Source organism: Xenopus tropicalis, chromosome 6 (assembly GCF_000004195.4).
Source record: "Xenopus tropicalis strain Nigerian chromosome 6, UCB_Xtro_10.0, whole genome shotgun sequence".
In the NCBI taxonomy this organism is placed as follows: Eukaryota; Metazoa; Chordata; class Amphibia; order Anura; family Pipidae; genus Xenopus; species Xenopus tropicalis.
Window position 1 is genome coordinate 114,929,906 of NC_030682.2, and position 13,254 is coordinate 114,943,159.

Consider the following 13,254-nt stretch of genomic DNA (forward strand, 5'->3'; position numbering starts at 1 on the left):
GGCCTCTGTGTACTTCAAATGCCAGGGCCTATTTAAAACCCTTATTTGGACCTAATTGAGATGGCCATGGAAAGTTTGAGAAGGTGGGAACATTAAACCTTCACAATCATTTCACAAGGTTTTGTCAGATGCAGGGATACTAAGGGGACAAGCCATTGGCATCATCCTGACAAATCTGTGGATGTGGGTGAGCAGCACATTCTGGCTGTTACAGGATCGTCTTGTCAAATCTTGTCAAATTGGAAAAATCCAACAAATTAGAATGAGAATGAACATTTCATGGCACAATGTGGCCCCCAAGCACTGGGCACTGACACAGCAAGCATACTATATACAGTGTGAGACAGTGGTTATTGGCCCCTCAAGCATCTACACAGTGAAAGACAGTGAGTACTCTGGGATAGCAGTATTAATGCAGTGCCCACTTTGTGTTTAATGTCCCAGAACACATTCTGTTGCTGCATTATAAGGTAATTGTTGGGAGTGGGCTGGACATGTGCTTATTCCGACTGGTGTGGGGCCCCCATAGGTGCCGAGCCCTTTTAGGTCCAATTGGCCTTAGGCGGGTCCTGCTTTCATCATCCACAATGTAACTTTTTCAAGTATAACATAACTTTTATGGGGTTATGTAATAAAAGGCACTAAGTTTGCCCAGGAGCAGTAACCCTTAGTAACCAATCAGTAGGTAGAATTTACTGGTCACCTGTTTGAAAGCAACCATTGGTTGCTATGGGTTACTGCTACCAGGCAAAGGGATTCTGTCATGATTTTTATGGTACAATTTTTATTTCTAAATTACACTGTTTACATAGTAAATAATTCACTCTACCATTTAAAATGTTATTGTTGAACCAACAAATGTATTTTTTTTAGTTGTAATATTGGTGTGTAGGTGCCATCTCAGTGCATTGTGCATGAGTCTGAGCTTTCAGAAGAAGCTGGCGCTACACATTAGAACTGCTTTCAGATAACCTATTGTTTCTCCTACTCCCATGTAACTGGAGGAGTCCCAAGCCGGACTTGGATTTCTTATTATTGAGTGCTATTCTGATATCTACTGGGAGCTGCTATCTTGCTCCCTTCCCATTGTTCTGCTGATCAGCTGCTGGGAGGGGGGATATCACTCCAACTTGCAGCGCAGCAGTAAAGTGTGACTGAAGTTCAGAGTACAGGTCACATGGCTGTAGCACCCCAGGAAATGAAGAATACGGCTAGCCCCATGTGAAATTTCAAAATTAAATATAAAAAAAATCTGTGTGCTCTGTTAAAATGGATTTTGGTACAGAATTCTGCTGGAGAAGCTCTATTAACTGATGTATTTTAAAAGAAAAACATGTTTTCTCTTAATACCTTTTATTACTTATGGGGGTTAGTGTCTTGTATAGGTATTCACCCCTCCTCCTCAATCACCCTTCCTTGGGCTTCTACATTTTTTTGTATTACTACCTGGAGCTAAAATTTTTGCAAATTTTCCCCATGATATTCAATGTCAGAAGACATTCACCTCAATTTTCAAATAGTCCCACAGATCTCATTTGGACTGAGATAAGTCCTGTGAGTGGGACACTGCACTTTATTCTTGAGCTACCCCAGTGTTACTTTGCCTCAAGTTTGGAATCATTGTTTTGCTGAAAGATAAATGGGATAATGTAGTGATCCCCAACCAGTGGCTCAGTAGCAACATGTTGCTCCCCAACCCCTTGGCTGTTGCTCCCAGTGGTCTCAAAGCAGGTGCTTATTTTTGAAGTTCTGGTTAGGAGGCAAGTTTTGGTTGCATAAAAACCCAGTGTAATGCCAAACAAAGCCTTCTGTAGGATGCAAGTTCACAGAGGGGCTATTAAATAGGCAATTCCAGCTTTTATTGGCACCCCCAGAATCCCTGGTATAATGTAATAAAAGGCACTAAGTTTGCCCAGGAGCAATAACCCATTACAACCAATCACCAGTTAGCAATTACAGGTCACTTGTTTAAAAGCAAACATCTTATTGGTTGATATGGGTTACTGCTACCAGGCAAATTTAGTGCCTTTTATTACTTATGGGGGTAAGTCTCTCCCAAGATTTAGATTTTTAGCAGGTCCTGTGGGGGCAGATACTGTAGTGGTAGCATCATGCTGTGGAAGTAAAAATACAGGTAAAATAATAACAAACTTGTTTCAGTTTAAAAAAAGTCAGTTTTGGGAGAACGTTCAACTTTCAGCAGGACAATGATCCCAAACACAAGACAAAGTAACAAACAAAATGCTGAATGTGCTGTAATGGGCCAGTCAGGGGCCTGATCTCCATCCAGCAGAGAATTTGTTGCACTCTCTGAAAGTTGCGCGAGTGTCATCTAAACTGACAAATCCGTCAGCATTGAGAACATGTGCGTCTTATTAGGGGGTGTGTTTGCCAATCCTTACACACGGCTCTGCACTTCTGGCTTCAGCTGCAAAAATGTCATGGCTTTTTCTTGTTTTTCTTATATTCTTTTGATTCTCAGCTGGACTTGGAGTTAAGGAATGTAAGTAAATCACGAGAGCAAGAGAAGTGAGGTACAAATGGAATTTCCAACATTCCTTTACTCTCTGCTTACCACCTGCTTCTTCTGCTTTTGCAGTTTAGTCATTCATGACGCTCAGTTATTTTTCTGCTTGTCGCTAGCAATTCTACTAATCCAATAATTTTACCCATATTACGTCTTTGGCTGAGTTTTACTGTGCCTTACGGCCACGTTGAGAGTGGCACACAGCTTCTTTGGCTGCAGCTGTTCTTTGCATTTTCACATTTCTTAATCATTTTCCCCAATTACATTTCAAATTTTGTATCTGACATTCCAAGCTAATCTGCCCCTGTGGCTTAAACCCAACTACTTCTTTATTTCTGCTGTTACTGGGCAAAGACCCATGTATCTAGTTCAAACTTATCTTGTACCTTATTGGTTATTTGGGTTGACCACGCCTCTTGCAAACTCATATAGTGTTTAGCAGGAGGGTGTGTCTTCCTCTTTGGCTGCCTCTGTGTCTCAGGTGAAGGTCCACTGAGCCTGGGATCAGAATAGGCCCCAGTTAAGCCTTATTGCCCTAGAGTACCCATCCTATACTCTAGAAAAGTGGGGGACAGGGACCCCGTGAACAAGGACCAGTTAGATAGTTACTCTTGTAAGAGCACTCTCTAGGAGAGTGAGATAGAGAGGGAAGGAAGCAAGAGCAGCTCGGCTCCACCAAGGAAAGTAGCTGGAAGTATTCCTCCATACAGGCAATGTTGCCTTAGCATAGGCCCATGGTTTAAGACATAGAGACAGGCAGTATCTCAACCCTGTTCCACAGTCGGCTGTAGGACTCTCAAGCTAGGGGTTATCAACCTGAGGACTGAGGTGTCTATCCTGACTGCTTCCAAAGGGGTGTCAAGCTGACCAGGTGCATTTACCCTGCCCAGACTCTAAAAGGAGGTGGGATAAACCGGTGTGCATCCTCTCTTTGCTTGTCCTAAGAGTGCATCATTTAACATCTGTATCATCTGTGTGAGTATAACCCTGCTGATTCATTTGTCTTTGACAATAAACCTGTTTATAGTTAAACTGCAAGAACCTTCTGGCGTCCATCTTTGCTAATCTGCACTGCACACAGATACGGTGAGTTGTAGTCCCACTGCACCCCCAGCTCCGCAGGTCTCTTCCATATAGCGAAGGCCCATCCTGTCTAAGAGAGTCGCATGTACCCCATGCTCTAAACCACACTAGCCTGGGTTTTGACTATTTTATAGCCAAATAGGGGTTACATTACCTTTCCCTAATCTCCTGCCCCCATCTGGCCATCTTATTTACCCTTGCAAGGGTATCATTTCTAATAACCATTCTCTCTTCTTTATTCTACCATTTTCTACATTTATTGTGAAAAAAAAAGCTCTAGATTTTTCTCTATTTCCGCCAAGTGATTTCAAACTCCAACCAAACAAATCTGCTTTTGCATGGGCTCCAGAACAAGGCGTCTGTTTGCTAAAGTTCCTAAAAATTGTCTATAAACTATTACTGCATTAATAAATAGTTTATATAAAATAGTATTTATTAGCAAATTGTAAATGTATTATTACAAATATTTATGTCCAATAAAGTAGATTCAGGAACCAATTATTTTCACATTATATTAATTATTCTAATAAAAATACATTTATCATCATTCCCCAATCACTAATTTTCACTGCTCATGTTTAACAACTGACTTTATATCGCTCCCACTATAGTTTCTGGCTTTGTTTCACATAACACCACTCTCCAGGTGGCGATAAAAGTTTCCGACAATAATGTCTATATTTCGTGACAATTCTGGCAATAATCTTTAGGAAACCTTGCGAGACAACTTACGTATCATGAATGCGATTATATGAATAATATATATGTGCACCAGAATAATTGCAATGCCAAAAGTGCTCGAACTTTAGTCATTATCGCTGTCTATCTCACCTCTGCAAACGGATTCCCAAGTCTGGAACCTTTATGAACAAATAACTGGTTTATTTTTGTTGTTAGGCACCCCCTTGTGATTCTAGTCACTCATTTCCTACAGGCTGGGGCTCCTCTTGTCACTGCTACAAAAATAGGCAATGCTGATTATTTACTGATAACTGTCCCTACATGTGTTTTAGCAGAGCTCAGCATTGCCTATGGCAGGTAAGTTATTGGAGTTTAGTAGCTGTGAAAAAGTAGCTGCTACTAAGTAGCTCTGTGTGTAGTCGCTGGTGGAAAGCCCTTTGCATTGCTTCATTTTTCTGAAGTCGTACAGTTTCCTCCTGCAGGCAACTTCACGTGACTTCGGAAAACCAAAAAAATGCGTAGGTCTTTCCACTGGCGACACAAGGCATTTCAGAGCGGTTAGATTGCTTTCACGGGTGACTAAACCAATCCGTGGTACATCAGAAATCACTGGGGAGAGCCTATAAACATCTCTCTCTCTGTCAAAAAAAAGTATTCTTAAAGGGATGATCAGGCACAGTGCACTGAGATAGCGCCTACACACCAACAGTAAAAATACATCTGTTGGTTCAAGAACAACATTTCAAATGGTAGAGGAAATAAAGAGAAATAAAGAGTACACCGTAAAAATCATGCCAGAATCCCTTTAAAGAATCTGACATTTCCAGTCTCTTAAAGGAACAGTAACACCAAAAAATGAAAGAACTTTAAAGTAATAAAAATATAATGCACTGTTGCCCTGCACTGGTAAAACTGGTGTGTTTGCTACAGTAACACTACTATAATTTATATAATAAGCTGCTGTGTAGCCACGGGGGCAGCCATTCAAGCTGGAAAAAAGGAGAAAAGGCACAGGTTACATAGCAGATAACAGATAAGCTTTGTAGAATACAATAGTGTTTTATCTGTTATCTGCTATGTGCCTGTGCCTTTTCTCCTTTGAATGGCTGCCCCCATGGCTACATAGCAGCTTATTTATATAAATTATAGTAGACTTTCTGAAGTAAACACACAACTTTTACCAGTGCAGGGCAGCAGCACATTATATTTTAGTTACATTTATACACTTTCATTTTTTGGTGTTACTGTTCCTTTAAATGTATTCTGACAATGACCCAAACCAAACTCACGACTTGCAATACACGTGGCCACTCCCAACTTACTCCTGCTACATTATGGTTACATTTCAATTCAGAGAGCTGCGAAGCAAAATGCTAAGAAGCCACAAAGCACATGACCCTATCCTCTAATGGTTTTATACATGTAATCTTGTATTGTGGGGGCACATTGCAGATATATATACAGTATATCATGGCAGAAGCGGTGCTTTAACTGCGCAGTCATCAGAAATCCCCAGTGTGAAAGGTTAAACGTCAAGAGCAGAACTAAATGCATTAGGGAGAAGATTATACCTGCTATTTTTTATGATTGTTCAGTAGCACGGGGACGGCATGTTTTCCACTACGACAGGGCCAGTTTCACACAAACATTTTTATCAGCATGGAAGTTTCAGTTAGAGATGCGCAAAATCAGTGGATTCACCCAAATACTGAACTGAATTTTGCTCCATGTTTGATCCGACTCACTAAGGATGTGTTCTAGGGGCATAAATAGAATGTGAATGTACCAATGGCATATATTGTATCTTTCCTAGTACCCATAATGAATGTCTAAATTGCAGGCCTCCAGCTGTTGTTGAGCCTCAATGTGCAGCACCTCTCAAATGTGGCAGCATTTTCCAGTGATAGTCACCCGACCAGCGAGGGTGCAATTATCATTCCAGTTTTGCCCACCTACAAATCCAACTTGAAAATACAGTGGCTTGCAAAAGTATTCGGCCCCCTTGAGCTTTTCCACATTTTGCCACATTACAGCCACAAACATGAATCAATTTTATTGGAATTCCACGTGAAAGACCAATACAAAGTGGTGTACACGTGAGAAGTGGAACGAAAATCATACATGATTCCAAACATTTTTTACAAATAAATAACTGCAAAGTGGGGTGTGCGTAATTATTCAGCCCCCTGAGTCAATACTTTGTAGAACCACCTTTTGCTGCAATTACAGCTGCCAGTCTTTTAGGGTATGTCTCTACCAGCTTTGCACATCTAGAGACTGAAATCCTTGCCCATTCTTCTTTGCAAAACAGCTCCAGCTCAGTCAGATTAGATGGACAGCTTTTGGGAACAGCAGTTTTCAGATCTTGCCACAGATTCTCGATTGGATTTAGATCTGGACTGTGACTGGGCCATTCTAACACATGGATATGTTTTGTTTTAAACCGTTCTATTGTTGCCCTGGCTTTATGTTTAGGGTTGTTGTCCTGCTGGAAGGTGAACCTCCGCCCCAGTCTCAAGTCTTTTGCAGACTCCAAGAGGTTTTCTTCCAAGATTGCCCTGTATTTGGCTCCATCCATCTTCCCATCAACTCTGACCAGCTTCCCTGTCCCTGCTGAAGAGAAGCACCCCCAGAGCATGATGCTGCCACCACCATATGTGACAGTGGGGATGGTGTGTTCAGAGTGATGGGCAGTGTTAGTTTTCCGCCACACATAGCGTTTTGCATTTTGGCCAAAAAGTTCCATTTTGGTCTCATCTGACCAGAGCACCTTCTTCCACATGTTTGCTGTGTCCCCCACATGGCTTGTGGCAAACTGCAAACGGGACTTCTTATGGTTTTCTGTTAACAATGGCTTTCTTCTTGCCACTCTTCCATAAAGGCCAACTTTGTGCATGACTAATAGTTGTCCTATGGACAGATTCCCCCACCTGAGCTGTAGATCTCTGCAGCTCGTCCAGAGTCACCATGGGCCTCTTGGCTGCATTTCTGATCAGTGCTCTCCTTGTTCAGCCTGTGAGTTTAGGTGGACAGCCTTGTCTTGGTAGGTTTACAGTTGTGCCATACTTCTTCCATTTCTGAATCGCTTGAACAGGGCTCCGTGGGATGTTCAAGGCTTTGGAAATCTTTTTGTAGCCTAAGCCGGCTTTAAATTTCTCAATAACTTTATCCCTGACCTGTCTGGTGTGTTCTTTGGACTTCATGGTGTTGTTGCTCCCAATATTCTCTTAGACAACCTCTGAGGCCGTCACAGAGCAGCTGTATTTGTACTGACATTAGATTACACACAAGTGCACTCTATTTAGTCATTAGCACTCATCAGGCAATGTCTATGGGCAACTGACTGCACTCAGACCAAAGGGGGCTGAATAATTACGCACACCCCACTTTGCAGTTATTTATTTGTAAAAAATGTTTGGAATCATGTATAATTTTCGTTCCACTTCTCACGTGTACACCACTTTGTATTGGGCTTTCACGTGGAATTCCAATAAAATTGATTCATGTTTGTGGCTGTAATGTGACAAAATGTGGAAAAGTTCAAGGGGGCCGAATACTTTTGCAAGCCACTGTAACTGCAGAACATTACAAGCCAGGCTCATTAAAGGGATTACTGTCAACAAAATCCAATTTTTTTGTTTTGCAAATAGTGTGTATTATTGCTTAAACTTTGTGGGAAAATGTGTTCTTTTCAGCACCGGAAATAGGGGTAGGCAGGTGCCTAGGGCACAACTTGGGGGGGGCACAATTTAGGTGGCAAAAATGGCAAAGTTCCTACAATATTTTCTATGCCCAGAGCACTTAGGAATGAGGGGCTTCTGGGAGAAGCTGCTGTGGCAAACAGGAAGTAGGATTGGGTATAGCAGCCTGTTGCATGGGATAAAGGGCATCAAGTCTAGAGGCTGGTTGGGGGGAAAGGGGGATTGGATCTGGCATCTGGTTGTGGGGGGAAAGTGGGATCAGTCTGATAGCCAGTTGTGGGGAAAAAGGGGTATCAGGTCTGGCAGCTGGTTGTGAGGGTAAAGGAGAGATCAGCTCAAGAGGCAGGTTGCAGGGGGAAAGAGGGATCAAGTATGGAAGCTGGTTGCGGGGGGAAAGAGGGATCAAGTATGGAATCTGGTTGCGGGGGGAAAGAGGGATCAAGTATGGAAGCTGGTTGCGGGGGGAAAGAGGGATCAAGTATGCAAGCTGGTTGCGGGGGGGAAGAGGGATCAAGTATGGAAGCTGGTTGCGGGGGGAAAGAGGGATCAAGTATGGAAGCTGGTTGCAGGGGGAAAGAGGGATCAAGTATGGAAGCTGGTTGCGGGGGGAAAGAGGGATCAAGTATGGAAGCTGGTTGCGGGGGGGAAGAGGGATCAAGTATGGAAGCTGGTTGCGGGGGGAAAGAGGGATCAAGTATGGAAGCTGGTTGCAGGGGGAAAGAGGGATCAAGTATGGAAGCTGGTTGCGGGGGGAAAGAAGGATCAAGTATGGAAGCTGGTTGCAGGGGGAAAGAGGGATCAAGTATGGAAGCTCGTTGCAGGGGAAAGGGGGATCGAGCCTGGCAGTGGGTCGCTTCTAACAGGCGGATGGGGGGTGGTTGTGGCTGAGATAACATCTGTCAGCCCAGCTCTGGTTCCTTTAGAAAAAGTTGTTGCTCTGTACGTTTGCATAAGGGAATCCATTTCTTGGCAGTCGTGACTATTTCTATTTGCTTTCTGCCAGACAACAGCAGTCCTATCTTGGGGATTCTAGATATACTCTCCGGCTCAGTGCCAGTGTTCCGCACCAGAACCCAGGATTAACCACCCTTTATTGGAAAAGCATATAAACAAACAGCGCCCTGCAGCTTGTACAGTGTATAGCACTGATGTTTCATGTAAATAAACTTCCTACAAAAAGTACTCACTCCCCTTGGAAGTTTTCATGTTTTAGTGTCATTGATCATGGAAGCTCTGCAAAGTAACTACATTAACTACAATAAAAAACAAAACACATAGTTTGCTCTACGTCCTCTTCAAATCAGTATTTAGTAGATGCATCTTTTGCAGGCTTGAGTTTGTGGATCGGTTTTGCACATCTGGACCCTGACTTTTTTCCCTAATTCTCTTTCCAAAACTGCTCTGTCAGGTTGAATGGGGACACAGATTCTCTGTTGGATTGAGATCTGGACTCTCGGCCGCTACAGGACAGCAACATATATGGCTTTGCGTTGGGGCTCATTTTCTTGCTGGAAGACAAATCTTCTCCCTTAGATCAGGTTTCATGCAGCTTGCAGCAATTTGTCTTCATTATTTTACTATATTTTGCTGCCTTCATTCTACTCTCACAAACCTTCCAATGACAGAGCAGAGAAGTATCACCACAGTATAATACTGGCACTACTGTATGGTGGGAATGATGTATTCATGATAATGTGCAGTGTTTGGCTTACATCAAACATGGATTTTAGTCTGATGGCCAAAAACCTCTATTACGATCTCATCAGACCACTGAACCTTCTTCCAGCTGACTTCAGAGTCCCCACATGCCTTCTGGCAAACTGTAGGTGACTGTTGACCCACTCAGGCAGTAGTTGTTAGTAATGCCAATCTCAGCCAGAGGCTTGGAACTCCTTCAGAGTTGTCATAGGTCTCTTGGTGGTCTCCTAAACTAGTCTCCTTGTATTATCACTCACTTTTTGTGGACAACTTGGCAGATTTACAGCTGTGCCATACTCTAGATCCTAATTAATGATTCAACCGTATTCCAAGAGATATTCGGTGACTTGGTCAGACTTGTGCTTTTTGCACCACCTTCTCGTGGCATTGCTCAAAGTATTCCTTAGTCCTCATTCATGGTGTAACATATGCCACGACACTGACTCACAAGAAGTTGGGCCTTTCTGATACACAAGTATTTATATTACACTTCACTTGAAACCTTATGACTACACATAGGTGATTTCCATTTAAAGGGGACCTGTCACCTTAAGAAATAATTCCAAATTTAGTTCTACAATGTTAGTTGAGTAAAATAAACTTCACTTACGCTATATAAATAATTGAAATATTGTTTCCTTCAGTCTTGGAATTACACAATCCCAGCTAGAAGGCAGGCACCATTTTGTGTTATTTAGAGAAGCTTTGCATCCTGCCAAAATCTTGTTTATATGATTGAATTGAGGGCCAGATGCTCAAACCCATGCACAGGTTACACAATTAGATGATGAGGAGGGAGGGGGAAAGTGAGGAGTGCAGTGACATTTAGAAAGTGCTGAATGGAAAGTTAAAGTTATTGTCTGCCCCGCCTCTATGCCTAAGGCATAGAGGAGGGGCAAGCAATATATGATTGACAGCCGGGATTTTTGGCTGTCTTTATAATGGGTTTGGATGTGTTAATAAAAAAAGGAATTTGGATTCCATGTTTAATTTGAACAAGACTTTTATTATACAGCTTTTTATGTCTGGGTGACAGGTCCCCTTTAACTAATCATGTAACTGACTGCACCAGAGATGATTTAGGCATACTATATTAAAGGGGGGTGTACACATATGAAATCAATTGTTTGCATTTTGTCACTGTAAACAATTCTCTATCTGTAAAATAACTTGTACTTTTAACTGAACAGAAATATATATATATATATATATATATATATATACACAAGTACTAAGAGAGTATTTTAATCACTAACTAGAACTGTCATTTTCCAACATGCTCCCCTATTAGCAAACCAAGGCATACAGTAACCAGGCAACTATGAAATGTCACAAGTAAAACTCTACCATAAGTGCAATGTACTTAGTGGGTGACAAAATTCGGAAAATTGTTCCTCCTTTGACTTTAAAGGACAAGGAAAGGATTTATCACTGGGAAGGCCAACACCAGTGATTATAATAACGTCTCTAATGCTTTATTTACCAGTAGGTCTTCCAGCAGACATAAGGGCACCCATTCCCATTAGAAGAAAGGAGGTTCCATCTAAATATTTGGAAAGGGTTTGTTACTGTGAGAGCTGTGAAGTTGTGGAAGTCTCTCCCTGAATCAGTCGTACTGGCTGATATATTAGATACAGTAATTGCCATCTTGGAGTGAGGAAGTTTTTTTTTCCTACTTTGCAGCAAATTATAGAGACATTGGAAGGGTTTTTTTCCTTCCTCTGGAACAACTAACATTTAGGCAGGTTTCATATAGACATTAAGGGGTGAACTTGATAGTAGTGCATCTATTTCAACTAAACTTACAATTATAATCACTAACCTAGTGGACCCAGGGGACTATTCTATTAAGTGCCACACCTCTATGTTCCGGGGCAGGGCAGCAACAAGAGATCCCAGTGATGACAGACAAGGCGCTAGCCCAGAGTTTGATATTAGAGAATATTATCATTGGGAGGGGGGGTATCACTTTTATGGTACGGTGCCTTAACCCCAGGCATTTTGCCACCTGTTGAACTGAATCTCTGTGGATCTCTATGATACCAGATCATCAGTTGCTCAAGTTGGCTTCATTTTTAAATCAAACCTTGGAAAAGTCAGATGTGATAACAAATGGAGAGTGATCTGAGACAGAGATGTTATTAGCTCACTTTGAGCAAAGTAATTTATTGGTCTGCCATATTGGTGGGGGCAAGGGAAGACAGACTGCAACACAGAGCAGTTTGTGTTTGGTGGAAAAGCTGCAACAGCAAAAAAAAAAAAAAAAAAGGGCCCCTGAACAAGGGTTCCAATCTGTTCCCATTAAGGCCCTCATTTCAGAATTTTCACCCCTGGTAAACAACCCTGTCTGCCAAATGCTCTACCTGCCCTGAATGTGAGAGTAAGAGAAAGCATGAGTGATGCAATAAAACGGAATCTCCTGGAGACCATGAGCTGCCCCCACACTGCTCATCGCTATAAACACAGACACCTCCGCAATAACACTATGAAATCTCTGATGATCATCCACCTGCCGCAAAATGTCAGAAAATAGATAAAGCATCAGAGCTGCTACTTCAGCATGTGGTCTTTTATGTATATCCAACATATCAGGAAAGGGGGAGAAAACAGAACAATATAAATTCTACAAAAAAAGCAAAAAAAAAAAAAGACAATATGACTCAGAGGAGAGAGACAAAAAAAAAACAGAAGGGAAAGAAGAGTGGAGCATTATTTATACACATCTCTAATAGATGTTACGGGGTCTGCTTCCTGGGTGCTTTTGTACCTGCAATTATCTTTGCATATTGCAGTAATATAACTGGAATTAGCCCCAAAGCTATTCTTTGTTTTCTGGGGGAATAAGGCATATGTCTAAGGACATTCTAAGTGAAACTACCAATGCATTTAACTCTGCTTCCCTGCCTCTCACTGTGTATTGGGCCAACAGTACCAAACTGCCACAAACTTTGTGTAATGTTCTAGACCAGTGCTGTCCAGAATTTCAGGGCCAGAATTTCTCTTGCATACATGGTGAAGGGCCGCTAATGGAAGCCAGTTTTGGCCACTCCCCCATTTTAAACCACACCCATTTTATCACAATGGTCGCTGCAGGGATATCAAACATCATTCATGTGTTAAAGAATTATATTATGTCATATTAAGACACACCCTTAAATCCATATGCCTCTTCCCCTGTGGATAGCACAGCAACCCCCAGCATATAATTACACACCTTAGGGACCATTTAATGGCTATTTCCAACTGCTAACAAACCCCTGCCAGGTTCACCTCCCACAGGCAGCATAGGGCAGGCAGAGTATGGCACACACAGGCAGCATAGGGTAGGCAAAGTATGGCACACACAGGCAGCACTCTGCCTGCCCTATGCAGCCTGTGGTTGCCATACCCTCCCTGCCCTATGCTGCCTGTGGGTGCCATACCCTCCCTGCCCTATGCTGCCTATACACAGGCAGCATAGGCCAGGCAGTACATACAATGTCTGAGGTGTGAAGAGGTGAACAATGTGGGTGATTATAGCCTGAGCCTGAGGTGTGAACACTGCAGGGAGTGAACAACACAGGG